This window comes from Papio anubis, chromosome 3 (genome assembly GCF_008728515.1).
Source record: "Papio anubis isolate 15944 chromosome 3, Panubis1.0, whole genome shotgun sequence".
Lineage (NCBI taxonomy): Eukaryota > Metazoa > Chordata > Mammalia > Primates > Cercopithecidae > Papio > Papio anubis.
In genome coordinates this window covers 171,767,880-171,790,260 of record NC_044978.1, presented here as the reverse complement: position 1 = coordinate 171,790,260, position 22,381 = coordinate 171,767,880, and the positions used below count along the sequence as shown (strand labels likewise).

Genomic DNA, 22,381 nt, shown 5'->3' with positions numbered 1-22,381 from the left:
TGGTCCCTGGCTGGAAGAAGTGAAAACTGGGAGTGAGTTTGCCATCCTCCTGGATTTGGGATGGATGGTAGGAGCCCCTGTTTTGTTCCCAAATTCATGCATTAGCTAGCCCATTTGTGTCTTTTTGTTTTGCAATATCCCACAGATTAGGTGAAACGGGGAAAATGGTTGTCAGGGAATATAATACCAACCAACCAGGACAGGGGGGCAAGAGAGAGCTCTGAGGCTGCTGTGGGTGAGGCCTGGACACAAAACAGGGCCACAGAAGAGGTCAGAGATACAAAGTTCTGGGCCAGGATTGGAGTGGGTGATGCAGAGCAGCTGAGGAGAGGAGTGAGGACCTGAGCCAATGGACAGAGGGGGGAAAGAAAAGGCCACTTTACCAAGGAGGAACTAATTGTAAGAGATTCTATAAACATGTCATCAGCTGAGAGAGGAAAGTGGATGAGAGAGGAACTGTGTCAGGAGAAAGGCAGCTCCTTCACCCTGGACACTGTGTCTAAGCCACCATCCCTTGCCTGGAATATTGCAACAGCCTTTCATCGGTCTGCCTGCTTTCAACCTTGACACAACCTTGGCCTCCACAGAGCAGCCAGAGAGACTGTAAAGACACGAGGCAGCTGCTCCTCTGCACAAAACCCTGCAGTGGCTCTACCCTGAGAGAACCCAAAGTCCTCACAGAGCCCTTGCAATGCTCTCTGGGGTCCTTATGATCTGCCCTTCCCGTGTACTCACTCTACTCCAGCCAAACCAGTCACTGGGCTGGCCACATGCACACAGGCACATGCCCACTGTCTGAGGGCCTCTACCCTGGCCACTCCTCCACCAGAAATGCTCTTTCCTCAAACATCCGCTGGGTGAACTCCGTTGCCTCCTTCAACCCTGATCATATCCAGGATTCTCAATGAAGTCAGCACATTGGATTTCCTACTGCGAATTTCCCCTGCTCTGCAGTCTCAATTTCCCTTACCTGCTCTTCTTTCTCTTTTTCATCCACACATATTTTTTAAAATTTTGTTTACTTTTTATCATCTGTATTTCATTACTAGAATGTAAAAGCCTCACAAAGGCAGGAATTTTTATCTGCTTTGTTCATGACTGTCTCTCAAGATCTGAGAATGGTCCCTGGCCAAGAGTGGGTGCTCCATAAACGTGTGATTAAGAATGAATGAATGAATGAACCAATGAAAAAAAAAAGCCTTGGAACCAGATAGATCCTGGTTGTTTTTGCGTTTGTTTTATGTAATTTCAACTTTATTTTGTATTCGGGGGTGTGTGTGTGTGCAGGTTTGTTACCTGGGTATATTGAGTGATACTCAGCTTTGGAGTACTGAGATTAGTACTCAGTAGATAGCTTTTAAGTCCTTGTGCCCTCCCTCTCTCCTTTCAGTCTCTAGTGGTCCCAGTGTCTATCGTTGCCACTTTATTCTCATTTGTACCCAATGTTTAGCTCCCACTTATAAGTGAGAATATGTAGTATTTGGTTTTCTGTTTCTATGTTCATTCACTTAGGGTAATGGCTTCCAGCTGCCTTCATGTTACTACACAGACATTATTTTTTTTCTTTTTGTTGTTGGGTAGTATTCCACGCTGTAGATATACCACATTTTCTGTATCCAATCCACTGCTGATGGGCACCTAGGTTGATTCCATGTCTTTGTATTGTGAAGAGGGTGTTGGTGAACATACAAGTGCATGTGTCTTTTTGTAGACCCTGGTTGAGATCCCTACTCTCCACTACCTTTGTGTTTCTCCACTTGGGGAGGTATATTAAACTTTCCTCAGTGGTAGAATTGCTACCTGCAGTTTTCTGACACTCAGCATGTGTTGTGTTAAAGATTCCACCTTAAGAGGGGCCGGGCGCAGTGGCTCACGCCTGTAATCCCACCAGCACTTTGGGAGGCCAAGACGGGTGGATTACAAGGTCAGGAGATCAAGACCATCCTGGTTAACACGGTGAAACCCCGTCTCTACTAAAAACACAAAAAAAATTAGCCGGGTGTGGTGGCGGCACCTGTAGTCCCAGCTACTTGGGAGGCTGAGGCAGGAGAATGGTGTGAACCCAGGAGGCGGAGCTTGCAGTGAGCCGAGATCAAGCCATTGCACTCCAGGCTGGCCGACAGAGTGAGACTCCATCTCAAAAAAAAAAAAAAAAAAGAAAGAAAGAAAGAAAAAAAAAAGATTCCATCTTAAGGGTAGAGGCTGGAGGTGAAATAGCATTAGAAAGAGTTATCAGGGATTTGTCTTTAGATTTAACATTGACGACAAGTTTGCTGCTACAAAACTGCTCTTTTGTAAGTAGCAATTTGTTATTTTCCTTGAATTTGTGCCTCTGGAAAATCTCTGATAAAAGGCAGGAAAAGGAGCCCCTGATACTTGTTTCCAGGGGGAAGGATTCCCCAGGAAACCCTCACTCTCCTTATACTATCCAGCTAGAGTTACCTCTTTGGACTGTCACTAGAATCCTGCAGAGCAAAGAAAGCAAAAAGGTTTAAAATGGGGGGACATGGAGAGAGGCTTAAGCAGCCTGGGAGGAATTCTGCAGAAAGAAAGTGACTGTTGTCCTTCCTTCTGAAGCTCCTTTTTGTTGCCCAGTCTGGCTGGAAGCAGCAGGGCCTGAACCTCAGCCAAGGGACAAAGGGCTTTTTTGGCTAAGAGAAGTACAATTGTGGTCATGATGGGCCAAAACAGGAGGGAAGCATTTTATGGGGTAACAGGGCCTCCCAAATGTCAGAATTGGTGCCTGCAGGATGTAATTTAATTCTGTAAGCACTTACTAAGCACCTGCTTTGTTCCAGGCATACTCACATGATTAAGAGACAATCCCAGGGCCCAGAGAATTCCCAAATTAGTAGAGGAGTCATTCATTCCATTTATTCATTTATTTATTTAATATCTTACTTCTTTGGCCATATAATTCAGTAATTAAGAACAAAGCCTTGAAATAAGAGAGTCAGGTTTATTCATTCATTCAGGAAAGATTTATTCAGTGCCCACTTAGGGCCCAACACTGCTCACAGCCTTAGAGAGAAAAAGGCAGACAAAATATAGATCCCTACCCTCAAGGACATTGACTGGTTGGGGCTTGTGGGGGAAGAGAGACAATGAACAATAAGCATAACAAATAAATTGCACAGTATGTTAGAAGCTGGCCAGTACTATGGGAAAAAGAAAACACGGAGCAGGGCCAGCGGCCTGGGAATTTCAAATGCCGTGTTCAATAAGGCTGTCAAGGTGAACCTTACTAAGAAGCCCACAGGTGAGCAGAGACCAGGAGCAGTGAGAGAGTTGGGCAGGCCTGTGGACATGGAGTAGGCCTAGATACAAGGCCCTAAAGAGAGGTTATGCCTGTTCTGTCCAGGGCCAGCGAGGAAGCCCAGGAGGTAGGCAAAGAGTGGGAGGGGAGAGTAGTAAGAGAGTTAAGGTTACGGGCAGAGTATGCAGGGCCATAAGGGCCATGGTAGGATTTCTGCCTTTATTGAGTGACATGAGTAGCCCTGGCAGGGGTTTGGAAGACAAGTGCCAGGATCTATCTCGTGTTTTAACAGAATCACTCTTGTGATTATGGTGGGAATAGACCTTAAGTGTATAAAGCTGGAGGCAAGGAGACCTACTAGATGGCCGTTGCAGCAATCCTGGGGAGAGGTGACAGCAGTTCAGACCAAAATAGTAATAGTGGAGGTGATGAGAAGTGGCTGAATCCTGAGTATATTTTGAAAGCTGAAACAAGTTTCTATGAATTGACTCTAGGGACTCCAAGAGAAAAGGACGAGTTGATGATAAATTATAAGGTTAGCGGCCTGAGCCAATCAGGACTATTAAAGAGGTCCATTAAAGTGTGATCTTGGACAAGTCTCTAAACTTCCATGTTCTTCTTTGTAAAACAGAGAATAATGATATCAACATTATAGGGTTATCATGAATATTAAAAGAGATAATACATGCAAATCATTTGGCTTGTGAAGAGGGCACATAATAAAGGTAGATAACCAACTGATTAATCTTACAGCATGTTCAAGGCACCAGAACAACACTTTGAGGAATTTTGACAAAGATGTAACAAGAATGAGGTGGAACAGGGGTGACTGAAATGCATGAGGAGACTGCGGTTTTATTCTCATGACTACTCCTAACCACTTTATTACCTTTAGTAAGTCTCTTAGCCTCACTCTACCTCAATTTCTCAATATATAAAACAAGAGGGAAGTTGATCAACATCAAAGATCTGCAAACAAATCCACCTTGTGTTTTTGTGAATAAAGTTTTATTACAACGCAGTCATGCTTATTTTTCTATGTATTGTCTATGACAGCTCTCCTGCTACAACAGCATCGTTAAATAGTTATGACAGAGACTGTACAGCCTCCAAAGGTTTAAATTACATCTGGCCAAGTGTAGAAAAAGTGTGCAGGCTCTGGTCTAGAGTGCTGTTTCTCAAATAGCTGTTAGATATAGACATGACATGGCTAGGCATAGATGTGCCCATAGACAGAGAGCGTGAAATCTTTTCTTCAGATGAAGTCTTAGCCAGAAGCCTAATAAATAACAGAATAAGTGTGACTGACCTGGCTGATGAGTAGAAGGGGTAGGAGAGATATGAACGGTGTCGATTCTATCTCAGGCTCTGACCATTCTCACATCCTGGGTCAACCCTGAGGCACCTTCTCTTCATCCTTGGGATGAAACACAGTTTGAAAGACAGAAATCTCAGATCATCTCTAGGGTCTATTCCAGGTCTCTACTTATCAAAGAGACCATGCCAAATAAACTATATAGATTGGATAACACTTATGTTAAAAGCCTTAAAACTGGTTTTTCAGTTTTGAGAAATGAACTGAGAAGTTAATTTTATACTGGGTAAGGTCAAAATTCACTTCTTGTTGTGGCAGACATTTTCAACTTCACGAGCTAGAGAGGGGTAGCATTTCCACATTCCCGGCTTCTCCCTAATGAGCAATTAGGATATTAAGAGTCTGCCTATTACTTTGTCTTAATATAATGGAACCCCTGAAAATTTTCAACTTCAATCGATTTTGACTTTTCTAATAAACATCTATCAGGAAGAATCTTCCCTACTCTAACTTCTATTTTCCTTCAGACTTGGATACCTGTGTGTTATAGATTGAATGTTGTGTCCCCTCAAAATTCATATATCGAAGCCCTAATTCCCAATGTGATGGTATTTGGAGATGGACCCTTTGGGAAGTAATTAGATGATTTCATGAGGGTGGGGTCCTTATGATGGGTTTAGTGTCCTTATTAGAAGAATCAGCAGAGAGCTTGCTCCCTTTTCCTCTTTCTCTTTGCCATGTGAGGACACAGCGAAGATGGCTCTCTGCACCCCTGGAAGGGAGACTTTGCCAAATCAGCCATCACCCTGATTATGGACTTCTAGCCTCCAGAACGGTGAGAAAATAAATTTCTGTTATGTAAGGCACCCAGTCTATGGTATTTTGTTACTAAGACACTGTACTTCCAGTTCAATGAGCTTACCAATTAGTCTCTCACCTCCCCATTCAAATAATCCTTGTAAATCCACATCTCACAAGAAATGTTGCTGATTTAACTAATGCTCTCTCTTTAATGCTAGTCCAAAACTGACAACCACCTGTTAGTCAACATCAACAGGCTCTCCCACACAAATATTCTGTTACTAACGTCCAAAATAAATTAACCACCCCCCATTTCCTCCTCCATACTCATCTTCCCTTCCTCACTTCTATTAATGTAACCATCATTCTCCCAGTCACCTAAATTAGCACACTTAAGATTCTATTTTATACCCTGACCCTCTGCCCCACAAACGCCATCAACAGTATTTATTTTCTCTCCATTATACATTTTGCATTCATCTCATCTACTTCACTTCTACCACCATTTTCTGCCTCAAATCTTGGTCACCTCTCCCTTTATTATATTAGTCTTCTAATTCAGGTCCCTGATTTCAATTACTCTCTCTTCAAGTCCCCTTTCACTAGACTTCCAGATACATCATTTCAACTGCAAATCCGATGATATCACTCCTCTATTCTCCATTGCTGGTATAATAAAGTCAGACACTTGTTTCTCATTTTAACCTAAATTTCAATTCTGTCTACCTTCTTATTTTTAATTCGCACTATTCCTCTTTACACACTTGACATGCAAATTTGAAGGAGATTGTCACTCTCTACTAAACCTTGCCCTTCTTTTCCTCTGGCTTCTTCCTGTACTACCTCCTTGAGCTTTGCTGCATGTCCAAATCTTCCAAAGCCCAATCAAGCTCTTTTACTTGATGGTGTCTCCTCTGGTCCCCTCTCCCTGTCTTTCAAATACTCTCAACATTTTAACATTTACTTAAATATATATACAAATGTATATACACTTACGTGTGTGTGTGTATATATATAAAATAAATATTATATACATACACATATATACATACATATATATACATACATATATACATACACATACCATTCCTATGACAAAAAGATTAATTATAGGTAATAAATGGTGGGTGTTCTAAATATTATTACCATCTTCATCTATATGTGTTTGATATAAAGTATTTCCTAATACCAGAGCATGGCAGAGATGGCTTACTCTTCACCCAAAATTTCTGCTCTTTCTTCTACAGAATAGAGCTATCTCTGGGAAGGTGTTGTTCAGCCAAGGACTACACTTCCCTTGCCTTTTTGCATCAGTGAGGAACCATTTGACTGGTCTTGCAGTGGAATATGAATATAAGTGATGTATGTCCAGGTGATGGTAATTAAGATGTGGATGTTGCTTTTCTACTCTCTTGTTTCCTTTCTACTGGCTGGAGGCAGAGAACTCTGAGATCTTAGGAAATTGCAGAACCCCAAGATGGGGAGAGTCTGTGTCTCTGAATCACTATTTGAAGGGAAGTTGTCTACATGAAGCAGAAACACCCCTATTAGATTCTCAGCTGAGAAGGAAATAAACTTTTCTTGCATTAAGCCACCAAAATTTGGGAGTTTATTTGTTAGAGAAACTAGTATAATCTTAATGAACAGAATATGCTAAATGCTGAAGGTACCAGGGATAAACAACAGGCAGGTAAAATTTAGAACACAGCAAAAATCTAGCCATTATGAAGATGTAGTTAAAATATTGAGAGTATTTGAAGGACAGGGAGAGGGGACCAGAGGAGACACCGTCAACCAAAAGGGCTTGACTGGGCCTTGGAAGATTTGGACATGCAGCAAAGCTCAAAGAGGTAGTACAGGAAGAAGCCAGAGCAAAATAAGAGCAAGGTTTCAGTAGAGTGACTATCTCCTTCAAATTTGCATGTCAAGTATATAAAGGGGAATAGTGACAATTAAAGATAAGAAGGTAGATAGAATTCAAATTTAGGTTGAAATGAGAAAAAAGAGTCTGGCTTTATTATACTATCAATGGAGAATAGAGGAGTGATATCATCAGATTTGCAGTTCAAGAAAATTTATCTGGAAGTCTTATGAAAGAGGACTTGAGGAGAGAGTAATTGAAACAAGGGACATGAATTAGAATACTAATATAATAAACGGAGAAGTGACCAAGATTTGAGCTAGAAAATGGGGATAGAAGTGAAGTAGATGAGATGAATGCAAAATATATAATGGAGATAGAAAAATAAATACTGTTGGAAAAATATAATTTAAATTAATATATAATATAAATTATATACTATAATATTTAATATATATTAAATATTATTTCCAACACAAAGATATATATTAAAATATATTATATAAAATATATAATATATTATATCACATATTATATATTATTAATATAATACATAATTTATATAATATAAATATTATATTGTAGATAATATAATAATATATATTATTTCCAACACAAATAATTTAACAATAATTGTAACTTAAAGATAATACTAATTATTTTTGAGATGAGGAAGCTTTGTTTCATAATATTAAGAAATGATAATTATAAAAGTGCCAGGTACAGTGGCACACATCTGTAGTCTCAGCTACTTGTGAGGCTGAGGCAAGAGGGTCACTTGAGCCCAGAAGTTTGAGGCTATAATGCTCTATGATCATGCCTGTGAACAGTCACTGCACTCCAGCTTGGGCAACATAGTGAGACCCTGTCTCTAAAAATATTAATAATAATAATAAAAGCAGCACTCATTGAGCATTGATTATGAAATGGACTAAGGACTTCACATACAAGGTTACTCAAGTTTACAAGTTGTTGAATGAGGTTTTAAACCCAGACCTACCTGTCTCTAAAGACCATGTTTTATCCATTACTAGTTTAGGCTTTCCTTCATGTTATAGAGCTAAAATATACATAAAAATAGAAGTTAATATTTAAGGAGTCCTTCCTATTTGCCAGCCTCAAGTTTATACTTTACATATATTATGAAATTTAATCCACAACACACACACACACACATGTATATACATATATAGGTATGTATACTATGTATATATATACAAATATATTAATATATACATATATCCACAGATCTGTGTGTACATATATTTACACATACACAATTTACCCTCGAACAATGTGGGGGCTGGGGATGCTGACTCCCACTCACAGTCATAAGTCCCAATATGATTTTTTAACTCCCCACAGACTTAACTACTTATAGCCTATAGTTGACTGGAAGCCTTATTGAAAACATAAACAGTCAATTAACAAGTATTTTGCATGTTACATGTATTATATACCGTATTTTTACAACATAGGAAGCTAGAGAAAAGAAAATATTATCTAAAAAAGTATAAGAAAGAGAAAATATATGTACTATTCCTTGAGTGTAAGTGGATCATCATAACGGCCTTCGTCCTCATTATTTTCATGTTGAGCAGGCTGAGGAGGAGGACAACAAAGACAAAGGGCTGGTCTTACTGTCTCAGGGGTGGCAGAGGTGGAAGCAAACTCATATATAAGTGGACTTGCACAGTTCAAACCCATGTTGTTCAAGGATCAACTGTATGTATAATAGAATCATAATCTATAGTTTATATATGTATGTATATACTATATAGTACCATTATCATGTTCTTTATACATATGAGGAAACTCAAGCCCAGAGAGACTAACTTACTTTTCAAGGTCCAGTGAGCAAATGGTCCTGCAAATGTGAACTTCGGCAGCTAGAACACTAAGGACAAAGGTTTGCCACCTGGTAAGTCTTTGTGTTTGCAGGCCTGTGTGTCTCTGCTGACATGAGACCATGAGGTCATTAAGCACCAGAACTGTGCTGTATTTGTTATTATATTCCCCATACCTAACATTGCGTGGCACGCTTCAATAAATATTTGTTGAATGGAACTGATGAAGTTCAGGGAAAATTGTTACCAAAGTAGAACTAGCATTTAGAGTCTGTGAGATTAGAGGAGGAGTAACAATTTCTGCCAGAAAAAGAAAACAGCCAGGCATTTCAAGAAGCAAATTGAAGTCCAAATGTTTAGTGAACTTCTCGGTGTTTGTCTTCTTGGGGAACTTCTGCGTTTCCGGCAGTGGGCCAGGACTGGAAAACTATAAGCAGTAAGGAGGTCACTCTATCTCACCCAGGCTGTCAAGAACAACCTTATAACCCTCTCATTGTGTGCCTCTCAGCCAAACACTGTTCAAGGACTCCAGAAACAGAAAAATGCTTTGATTATATTGGAAGTTTGGGGAATATGTTTGAGAAAGAGTTAAATCCCAGGTCTTCAAAAGTTCATCTTTTATGTTTAAAGCATTAAAAAAAAAAAAAAAATGAGGCCAGTGTGAAGAAGGTCATAAGATTTCCTAATGAGGTGACCTAGATTCATAAGCATAAAATGAATAATTAAGATTTATGAGGGGGCATTAGGTAATACAAAGTATGGTCATATATAGTATCCAAATTAGACCCACTCCAAATTTTACTTTTTTTTTTTTAAGTGAAAGGCAGTGGGTTTGCATTTGGTTTTTGGCTTTTGATTTTGTTGTTGTCGTTGTTGCTATTATGTTTGTTTTCAAAGAACTGCTCTTTAAGTGTTCTGTGAAGATGGTATATTGTGTTCACACTTTGTTTCTCTTTTCCAAACAATAGAACTGACAAAGAAAAATATGCATGTGTGTGGATGCATGCATGCATGCACGTGCAAAAAGACATAGGAATAATGGGGGAGAAAAGATGACTTACCTCAGATAAGGAAGGAGACAAAGACACAAATGAGTGAGAGAGAATATAGTCAAGGGCCAGGCATGGTGGCTCATGCCCGTAATCCCAGCACTTTGGGAGGTCAAGGCAGGTGGATCACTTGAGGTCAGGAGTTCGAGACCAGACTGGCCAACATGGCAAAACCCCGTCTCTACTAAAAACACAAAAGTTAGCTGGGTGTGGTGGCACACACCTGTAATCACAGCTATTCAGGAGGCTGAGGCAGGAGAGTCACCTGAACCCGGGGAGCAGAGTTTGCAGTGAGCTGAGATCACACTACTGCACTCCAGGCTGGATGACAGAGGGAGACTCTGTCTCGAAAGAAAAAAAACCAATTTGAGAAATCGAGAATACAGCCAAGAGCCTCCTGGTCTCTGGACCTGGGGCTCAGCAGTGGGGCAAAGGGTTCAGGTCCCACAGAGTGATGATCATAAAACTTAAGCCATCCAAGATGGAAAATCAGGGCTAGGCTCACTGCTTAGAGCTAGTGATATACATATAGGGTTTTCCCACTTATAAATAAGGGGGAAAATCCCCACTTCCCAGCCCTACCTGGTGCTATGGATTTTAGGAGGCTTCCAGCCCAAGAGGGACTGGAGGGCACAGTCACCACCTCACAATTAGAAATGGAACCAAGCTTATTTGGAGATTGGCTTTACAATATTCCCATTTCTGTTGTGTGTGAAACAGGGTGCCTGAAATGCTATGGTGAGACCTAGAGACCTATATGGGCCTGAAGGCAAGGGGAAGACAATTTTTAAATCATTATGTAGGACAGAATTAATATAGATAGAGACAGAAAAGAATGAATAAAATTCTATCATTTAACCCTAGCCTTATTTCCTAGCCTAACCCTAACAGAATAGAAACCAGGAATCAGAAATGCCAGATACCTCTGACACTGGAGATACAGTAAAACAAAGAATAAAGGTGTGTGTGAGAAGCAGTTCGACTCCTAGGATGCCTCATAAACCCCAAATGAGATAACTACTCTCCTCATTTCCACATACACTCAGGGCCTCAAAAGATGAGGTTTATCACTTGAACCGTGGAATCCAATGCCTCTGGACTCAGTGATACCAGGTACAGCTGAGGGAAGAGTGCAGAATTAAAAATGCTCAAAAGGAGAGCCCAGTTTCCTTTTTCACTCAACTGCCAGAAGGTCATCATCTAGGTTTACAAGCCCAGGCAGTAGCCTTGAGGATTCTGGACAATCGACCCCAGGTGAAAAGACATGTAGTTACTGGAGTACTCTGATTCTGCAAGGAACTAGTTGACTCTCTGCTTGGTACCCAATAGTGAAGCCCATGATTCAGAAAATCCTCACCCCATGTGTTGGCCATTCAATGAACTTTTAAGTGCGTCATCTCTCAATATAAATGGACAGCAAAAAACTTGTCAGTTTTTTGAAGAATACTTCCAACATAACAGATAGATGAAAGTAATTGTTTAAAAGTATCAAAAATAGAGAAAATACAGTAAGTAAGAATGAAAGTTTTTAAAATGTCTCAAAGAGGTAAAATATATTACATTCATGAGACAAGAACAAATACTATTTGGACAACAAGGAAAAAAAGAGTTCTTTGAAATTAAAAATATGACAGCAAAAATTTTTAATCCAGTTTAGTATTTGAAAGATAAATCTGAAGAAATCTCCTAGAATGAAGTCCAAAGAGCTAAAAATAGGAAATTTTTAAAAATAAAGGATCCTTTTAGGAGGACCAATAGCTAAATATTAGGAGTTCCAGAAAGAAAGATTAAACACAGGGAAAGAAATAATAACAAAACAGTACAAGAATTTCCCATGATTAAAGGATATGGATCTAGAGATTAAAAGACCCCATTCAGAGTCTAGTACACTCTGAACACAAGAAACAAAAACAAACCCTCACCAGGGCATAGTATTACGAAATATTAGAACAGTGAAGGTAAATAAAAGACTTAGGGTCCATAGAGGAGAAAAGCATACAATTTTATACACTCATGTATGAGAGTGGCACTGAACTTTTTCACAGGAACACCAGATTCTACAAGACAATGGAGAAATATCTTCAAGTGTGAAGAGAGGGGTAGTGATTTTAAACTTAGAAGTCTATACTAGGGCAAACCATCAACCAAATGTGAAGGTCGAAAGAAGAATTTTCCAAACTGGCAATATCTTTAAAAATTACCTGCCATGAATTCTTTCTTTTTTAAACTTTTATTTTAGGTTTGGGGGTACATGTGAAAGTTTGTTATATACATAATCTCATGTCATGAGAGTTTGTTGTACAGATTATTTCATCACCCAAGTATTAAGCCTAGTATCCAATAGTCATTTTTTTCTGCTCCTCTCACTCCTCGTGCCCCCCACTCTCAAATAGACCCAGTGTCTGTTGTTCTTTTCCTTGTGTTCATGCCATGTATTCTTATTCAGAAAGAAGATGAGGGTTATGTTCTACCAAACAAAGACATTAACCTAAAAAGAGAAAGCAAGGAATGAAAAACTACCCTGAACTCCAACCCAGGAGAGATGCAAAGGTAAGGTAATTCTCATGATGATGGTAAAGGATGTCCCCAGTCAACAGCTGCTCACAAAGATGTAAGGCTTCAAAGAAAACAAATCTGTCTCTTTCTGTCTAATTATTCCACACACCTCCACGCGTGATATATTGCCTGAATTTATCTGACTATACTGAAAAAATGATTGTACTTTGTGACTTTTAGAATCAATTAATGATAGGTACATGGAAAACCTAGGCAAATAAGAAGTGAAGAATGTGTTATCTCTACAGTAAATAATATATAAACTATATACATACATATACAAACAAAATATATAGATCTTGTATCTAGAAGTCTTGCTGAACTTCTAAAAAAGTTCTAAATAGTTCTATAAATTATCTTTGGGTTTCTATGAGAAAATTTTACTGGGAGAAATAATAATTTATTCATTTCTAATTTTATACTTCTTATTTCTTTCCTTATTGCATTGTCTAGGGCCTCAAATGGAAGTCAAAAAGAAGCAGCTTTATTTTATTTCTTCACTTAATTTGAATGCTTCTAAAGATACATTATATTAACTCATTATATACAAACTCAATAAGAAATTCTAGCATAAGTGTAAAAATAACCATCTCTTTAAAAATGTTTATCACATCATGTTTGTAATAAGATGTTAGAAACCACTTAAATGTTCACCAACAGAAAAATTATTAAATTGTATAATGTTATAAACAAAATAAAAATGAACTAGAACTAGATATGTTAAAATGAATAAATCTCAAAATGTAACAAAATTCAAATGTTAAAAATAGAATGTTGATATATTTAAATTTGAAAAATACACTATTAATACCGATAGGTTAGAATAGTTACAATGCTAGTTTTAAGTTTAATTGCTAGACATAAAGACTGAAGAAATAACAACAAACATGACAGCCTGTTTTTCTCTCAGGTAAAAGACATGCAGAGAGATAGACCATCTAAGGTTTATATATGGCCAACCCACAAGAAAATCAGTCCCAGCATTCTTCCATCTGTATCTCTGCCCTTGTCAGACAATGTCTTTCATCCTAGGATCCTAGATGCTTGCTATAACTCTAACCATTATATCAAAGTTCCAGTGGCAGGATGGAGAAACAGGCAAAGGAGATGTTTTTCTTTATTTCTAAGGAGATTTCCTTTTAGTTATATACAACACTACTACCCAATCTTAATGGCCAAATCATGGTACTACAGCATTGCGAGGGCAACTGGGAAACATACTCTTTCCTTTTAAAATCAAGATTTACCTGTTCCAGGCCGGGCGCAGTGGCTCAAGCCTGTAATCCCAGCACTTTGGGAGGCCGAGACGGGCGGATCACAAGATCAGGAGATCGAGACCATCCTGGCTAACATGGTGAAACCCCGTCTCTACTAAAAATACAAAAAACTAGCCGGGCGAGGTGGCGGGCGCCTGTAGTCCCAGCTACTTGGGAGGCTGAGGCAGGAGAATGGCGTAAAAACCCGGGAGGCGGAGCTTGCAGTGAGCTGAGATCCGGCCACTGCACTCCAGCCTGGGCGACAGAGCAAGACTCCGTCTCAAAAAAAAAAAAAAAAAAAAAAAGATTTACCTGTTCCAAAGAAGAGAAGAATAGATTATGGTGAGCAATTAGGTAATGATAAACACCCAATTCACAATAACATTCTAATGGGATTCGGCAATTATCTCTGATGAATGAGAACATCAAACAGGAGGGAAAAGAAACACAGAGGGGTTTAACTGTACTTCTGATTATTTACTTCTTAATAAATAGTATTTGAAGCAAATATTTCAAAAATATTAAGATTTGACATAGCAAGGTGGTAATATTTGTCATATTTATTTTTGCTTTCTCCGCATTTATAATATTCCATGTAATTAAAAAATTAACTTAATGTTCAAATGGTCAATTTTGCACCATTGTTCGTTTATTTTAAAAAGGTAATCTAAGCTTCTACATACATATACACAAAAAACTTAGAATACATAAGCTATACTTACAAGACACAAGCTTCATTACAAACTCTCTTATATGAGGCTTCAGTTATTTTGACTTTAAAATAAAACCCTAGATTCATCAAATATCTCAAGTTCTGGCTGCCCCTAATAAATCCTTGTTGTTGTTATTAATCAGCATTAGATGAACTCCTACTATTAATACATGGAGATAACTGATCACGAGGCATTCTTCCAAACAATGCGTCATAGAATATACCCTGGGTGTCAATTGCCTAAATTTGTGGTTCCTCATACAAAGGCTGATGCATTCCCCTATTGATTGAAACTGTAGTTATAGAAAGAAAAGTGGAAATAAGACTCTTCTGATAAGCATGGAAGACCATGAATACATTATTTCACTCCTCTTATGACAAAGATCTGTTTAAGTTCACCCTACAGATCTCTGCTTAGTTGACGCTTCGACCAAGAACTTAACCATGAATACATTATTTCACTCCTCTTATGACGAAGACCTGTTTGAGTTCACCCTACAGATCTCTGCTTAGTTGACGCTTCAACCAAGAACTTTATGATACCCCACCACCACCACCACACATAGATTACATTAGGTGCTGATTCTTTTAAACTGCTATGGTGGTCCATAATTGCTTGTATCTTGCACTTCCCTATGCCACCTATCCCATATCCTTCCCTGTACTCTGAATGCCTGTTTACTTGTTCGTCTGCTCCATAAGACCCCAGATTTCCTTGAAAGAAGGTGCACTGTTTGGATCACTGTGGTATTCCCAACACATAGCCCAGGGAATGGTACATAGGTGTTCAATAAATATTTTCTAAATAAATAAGTAACTGAATGTCACTCTTCTCTCTCTGGTATTGTCCTAAACACTGGTGTTGCTGCTTAGTCAGGATAAAAGACCCTTGTGGTCCAAAGGCTTCCTTTGTTACATCTATTTTACACGACTATAAAACACTGTGGAAAGACCAATTGCCAGAAACTCACCCCTGCATGTTCATTTTACAGTAAGTGCTTTTGGAATTTCCCTCAACAAAAATATCAGAATTTAGAGGTCTCAATTGCTGGGAAAACAATTCCCACTACCAATGGAAGAGTCATGAGGCACAGCAATTCACATCATCCTACTAAAGGATTTAGTGTGGATAATGGATTACTGGAATTTCTACATCATGAAGAGAAATGGCAAAGAACAAAATCTCTGTTCGATGTTCAGGCGCCTCATTCATTTCCTGTTTTTCCAGTAAGTTCACATTAGACACAACCCTTAACCTTTTCAGATCTCATCTCTTGTGGAGATACATGCGTCTTCCCAAAGCATTACAAAATCAGAGCCTGAAGCATCTCAGACTATATGATTCCTTAACCTTTTCTGGCTCCTACTTCTCAAAATCACACTATTAAAAATTTGGGGTTCCACTCACCTTTTACAAAGAAGGCAATATATTTAAGGAAACTGTTGTTATATTTATTAGGTATATTAAGCTTAAGGACTTAAAAATCACAAGACATATTGTTGATAATATTGCTGTTACTGTTCATAGTGTATTAAATAGTGTTCCTTCAAATTTCATGTCTACACAGAACCTCAGAATGTGATATTTTTAAATAGTGTCTTTGAAGATGTAATTAATTCAGGATCTCAAGATGAAATTATCCTGGATATAGGGTAGATCCTTTGTCCAAAAACTGGTGTCTTTATAAGAAGGGAGGACACAGAGAAACACTCAGGGAAAAGACCATGTGAAAATAGAGAGACAGAGATTGGAGTTATGTTGCCACAAGCCAAATAACCCCAGGACCCACTAGAAGCTGAAAGGGTCAAGGAAATTCCTTACCTTCAGCCTTCATAGGAAACATGGCTCTGCTAATACCTTGATTTCAACCTTCTAGCCTCCAGACCTGTGAGAGAGTAAAATTGTTGTTTTACCCAGTTTGTAGTACTTTGTTTTGGCAGCCCTAAGAAACTAGTTTGGTTTGAAAATACCAAAACCAGTTGTTTGTTGCAAATGGTAAAAATATTATGTCTATGCAAAACACAACAACAAGAAATGATGTTATCACTGGGAAGCGTATTAGGAAAAAAGAAATTCTTAAGAAGCATTAGGAAACCTTGGTTCCACCCAGGTCCCACCATCTGTGGTAAGTATTGAACTAAAAAGTACTTATTAGGTGGATAATCAGTGTTCATCTCAAATGACCAGTAAAGGCAGCCAATCACACAAATACAACTGGACTAAACATTTCAGAAATTTTTAAAAATAGAGTAAAGGGAATAATCACCCAGCAATTTCTCATTCTGTTGGTCAGCACTAGCAATTTGTTGACATTTCTTCCTGGGAGATGTTTCTTCCATATCCAAAGTTATGTTCAAGCTTCAAACATATGTTCTACTTTTAACATTTAGCATTGTAGCAAACCATATTTCTACATTGTTATAAACTTGTTCATAGAAAAAAAGTCAAACTTTATTGATATACAACTGGTAAAATGCTAAATCACATTTTATTGATACCTACATAGATAAAATGTAATATTTCATTGAGGGGTTCTTACATAATTTACTTCAAGTATTCCTTATTGATGGACATAGATCATTGTCATTGTTTTTTCTACTACAAATAGTTGTCCAGTAAATATCTTGTTTCAAAACGTTTAACAATATTTATGATTATTTTCTTGGGATGGGTTCTAAAAAATTAAAAGGAGAAAAGACTCCTGGGTCAAGTAGTATAAAAAATTTAAAGGCAAAATACTTTCTAAAAAAGAATATACCAATTCATACTTCAACCAGCAGTGTGTGAAGGTGAGAACAGAAAATGGTAGTCTACATACTGAAATATTTCCTAACTTCATAAGCAATAAATGACACATTATTTTAATTTGTATTTTTTAGAGACTGGAATAAAAGAAAAACACAAATGCCTATGTTATGGCTTAGTAATTCCACTCCTAAATGCGTTTATACATCCACCAATTCACTCCCAAGCATATAACCAGGAGAAATGAGTGGTGTGTTCACGATAGCTGTTTCATTCATAATAGTCAAACACTGGAAACAACCCAAATGTCCCTCATCAGCAGAAGGTACACATAAATTGTGGTATATTCATAAAATGAAATATTACAGAAAGATTTTTAAAAGAACAAACTACTACCACATATCTCACAGGCATCACATTACATGAAAGAAGCCAGAAACAAAGGAAAAAAATACTGTTTAATTTCATTTATATGGAGTTCAAGATCAGGTAAATGTAGCTAATAGAAATTGAAATCAGAATAGTGATGGAGGAAAGTGAAGAGTGTTGGCATTGACTGGGAAAGGGCATGGAAGTGGCTGCGAGGTATTGGAAAATTTGTATTTCTTAATCTGGGTGGTGCACAGATGAGCATATGCAGGTATAAAAACACACTTCATTGAAAATTAGTTCAATTTATTACGCAATGGTTTTACCTTTATGGAAAAGCAAGAATTATAAAAAAACAAAGTGTGAATTTTGAAGGACATTACAGCTAGATGAATCTACTTGTGAAGGTCCTTTAAGGTAAATGGTTCATTGCTCCATTTACCTTAAAGTGAGAATTGGCTTCTGGATGATATCATGCTTTTCTGTTCAGGGAGTTTGATAATGAACTCACTGAACTATTTACACATATGTTTGAAGGTTACAGAAAACTGGACTTGTGCCCAAAAGACTTAAGAGAGTCAAGAAAGTCATCTTAGCAATTACCATCTGGCAAATCTACCACTTCAATTATTATTTAAATAACTCTTTTAGAGACAAAATTGTAAGCATAAAAAGAAAAAAGCATACTAAAATCTTCAGTAACTGGAGAATGGTACAAACACTAGGAATCAGAACTGCATTCTAATCCAAGTTCTACAGTAAATGATTTCCATAGCACCACACTTCTCTGGATTTCTATCTTTATTTATTTATTTTTTTCAGTCCCTTTCGGTGCCTTCAAATCTTCCACTCGTCTAAATGTTGGTGTGCTTCAGGGCACCATCTCCCTATATAATTGCATATAATTCTATGACTTAAGTACCACATATAAGCCAATGTCTCCCAAATTTATATCTCCACACATGACCTCTTACCTAAACTTCATACTCAAAAATGTAACTTCCTGCTTAACATCCTCATAAGATATTTAATAGGCATCTCCAATTTAAGGCCTTGATTTTCCATGCACACTTGAGTCTCCAAAAAGTATTCCTCCTCCAACTTCTCCAACTGAGGACAAAGTTAACCACACTGCTCAAAGCCCCTTACCCAGAAATAGAAGAATCATAAAACTGGGAAAGTCCTTTCCCATTTTTGCTTTTAGGGCAAAGTCTCTCCAAACAAGAAGGAAAGCTTCATCAGTGTAAGCAACTTGTTTTGTTAATTGCTAACATCACCGGTGACTAGAACAATGCCTGGCATGTTTTAGGAACATGACAGGAACATGTAGGATCAATGAATGAATGATATATTGAACATCATAATTTCCTAATTGGAATAACTTCTCATTATATATAAAGAACCATCTTTAGTAGTACTTTCATTTAGTCATTGGATTGTTGTGAGGTTCAAATAAATTACATTATAGAAAATGTCTTTTTTTGGGCAATAAAATGGTAGATTGCTCTACTAGTCTCTGCAGAACAATGGCTTTCCAACTCTGACATTGTCATTTGTAGGTGAAAGTGGGAAGGTTTGTGTTTAAATCTGGACTCTGGATTTAATTGGGGGGACCTTAATTAATTGGAGAACCTTGGATTATGTGTTTAATCTCTCTGGTACTCTCATCCATAAATTGAATATAAATAAATCTGCCTTATAAGATTGTATTACAAATTACTTTAAATGATACAATATTTATGAGAGTGCCAAACAAGTACAAGGTCCTCAAAAAATAACTACAACAACAACAAAAATGATGACAGCAATTGCCATCCTGACTGGCATGAGATGGCATCTCATTGTGGTTTTGATTTGCATTTCTCTAATGACCAGTGATGTTGGGCTTTTTTTTCATGTTTGTTGGCCGCATGAATGTCTTCTTTTGAGAAGTGTCAGTTTATGTCCTTTTTAATGGGGTTGTTTTTCCTTGTAAATTTGGTTAAGTTCCTTGTAGATTCTGGATGTGAGACCTTTGTCAGATGGATAGATTGCAAAAATTTTCACCTACACTCTGTAGGTTGCCTTTTTGCTCTGATGATAGTTTCTTTCACTGTGCAGAAGCTCTTTAGTATAATTATATTCCATTTGTCAATTTTTGCTTTTGTTGTAATTGCTTTTGGCAATCTCATCATGAAATCTTTGCCCTTACATATGTCCTGAATGGTATTGCCTGAAAAAATAGCTAATGCATGCTAGGCTTAATACCTAGGTTACAGATTGATAAGTGCAGCAAACCACCATGGCACACGTTTACCTATGTAACAAACCTGCACATCCTGCACATGTACCCCAGAATTTAAGAAAAAAATTAAAGAAAAATCATGACAACAACAGAAAAACAATGTTTGTGTGAATTATACCATTATCATGATGTTTCCTTGAGGGGCCAAGTATATTTTAAAATAATTTTATCAATTTTTATAAAGTAGTACATATTTACTGTAGAAATGGTGAATCATACCTACAAATAGTTTTTAAATGAAACTTACCTAGAACCCTGTCTCCCAGACACAATCACTGCTGACATTTTAGCTATACATTCTTCAAATCTTTCTTTACTTCCTCCTTTCCTTCCCTCCCTCTCTCCCTCCATTGTTCCTCTTCCTCCTCCTTCTTCCTCTTCCTCTTCCACTTCCTCTCTCTCTCTCTCCCTCCGCCTCTCTCGCTGGAGTGCAGTGGTGAGATCACAGCTCACTGCATGCAACCTCCATCCCTTGGGCTCAAGCGATTCTCCCACCTCAGGATTACAGGCGCACACCACAATGCCCTGCTAATTTCTTTATTTTTTGTAGAGACAGGGTTTCGCCATGTTTCCCAGGCTGGTCTCAAACTCCTGGGCTCAGATGATCCACCTGCCTCAGCCTGCCAAAGTGCCAGGATTACAGTCATGAGCTACCTCTTCCAGCCCTTCAAGTCTTTTTAACATCTGTATCTGCATGTATAGTATTTTATCTGTCATTACATTAACAATGTCATCCAAATTCTTAAAGAACATGATTTCTAAAAGCTGTATTTCCTTTTTCTGAGCTCTTGTTGATGTTCTGTTGAATTGATTTATATGTTTACAACTATTAACAATAATAATATTATTAATAAATTTGGGGGGATTATTTCCATGGGTAAAATTCCTAAATGGAATTAATGAATGAAATGAAAATCATTGACATTTTTCTTCCCCCCCAAAATGTGCTAATTTACACTAAAATCAGCAGTGTATGACCACCTATTTCCTTACCTCCTAATGAAAGATTGAATTATAGCACGGAAAAAAACAGCACAAATATCATTGTGGTAAACAAACGAAAAGTTTTACTATATTTTATTTTTTGTAATATGTAATAATAAAGTTTAATATCAATGTTTTAACAATAATGACTTCATTATATGTGTTACAATGTATACTGTTATATTTTTGTTTTCAAATACAAATTAAAAATTCCACCACCCAATCATAGTGTTTGTCAATTCTTTCTTCATACAATTTCGGACATCTCTCTATGGATAAGAAGATGTCAGAACAGGTATGAAGTTAGGGAGGAAAAGGGGAAAGAAGGGTGAAAGAAGTCCTTATTAGAGATACAGTGTATCCTCATTATTTGTGGATTCCATATTTGTGAATTTGCCTACATGCTAAAATTTGTTTGTAATCCCAAAATCAATACTACTGGAGCTTTTGTGGCCATTCACAGACATGGACACGGTAGCAGAAATTTGAGTCACCTGACATACACATTCCCAGCTAAGTCAAACCAGGTGATGTCCTGCCATTTGGTTTCAGTACTTATACTGTAAATAAGTATCCTTTGCACAGTCTATTTTGTGCCATGTAATTCCCATTTTTGTGCTTCATGTTGGTGATTTTACAGGTTACAGTGGTTTCGAAGCATAATGCTGAAGTTCCGTCTAGTTTTCCAAAGTGCAAGAAGCTATGATGTGAGAAAATACAAGTGTTGGATAAGCTCAATTCAGTCATGAATCACAATGCCATCAGTCGCGGGTTCGATTTAAATGAGTCAACAATATATATTAAATAAGGTGCCTTTAAACAGAAACACACATAAAACACACAATTTTGCAATGATCAGTTGATGAAGATGCTGTGATCAGAGGCTCGAAGGAACCTAACCTGAAACATAATTTCCCCCAGGAACAATGGTTGAGTATTCTCTAATTCGGTTTTCCTAGTGACTTTATAGAACACACCAACCATGAATTCTTGAATCAACTGTACTTTAGAAAACTTAGAAATAAAAATGTTTAATGGATTGTACTATAAGTGCTACCATTAATAAAAGTATTAATTACTTTTATTTGAATTTACAGTAAAGTATAAATCATGTAGAATTCAATAAATCACTAAAAAATATTCAATTTTCTTCCCAGTAAGAAATATCAATTCTTAAAAGACCCCTCTAGATTGCCAAATTTAAAGGCATGAATATGGCTGTGAATTTACTAAGAGGCTGGGGTCATTATGTTTTTAAACTAGGCTTCAAATTTACATACCATTCATGGATTATTTGACATGAGAATATTAGAATTCTTATACTTCCCAACAGACACATCTTCTC

General features: G+C 37.6%; 1 long non-coding RNA gene across 2 annotated transcripts in view; it reads right to left on the bottom strand.

The window, feature by feature from the left end:
* The window catches only part of LOC108585844, a 36,270-nt gene extending 16,646 nt beyond the window's left edge, over positions 1 to 19,624 (bottom strand). Inside the window, exon 1 of one of the 2 annotated variants that reach the window (XR_002521947.2) lies at positions 16,476 to 19,624. This is a non-coding gene — a long non-coding RNA (uncharacterized LOC108585844). Of the gene's footprint in view, positions 1 to 4,565; positions 6,398 to 16,475 lie in introns of those variants that run through there. The other variant, XR_002521948.2, reaches the window with a different exon arrangement.
* Between the last annotated feature and the right edge of the window lie 2,757 nt (positions 19,625 to 22,381).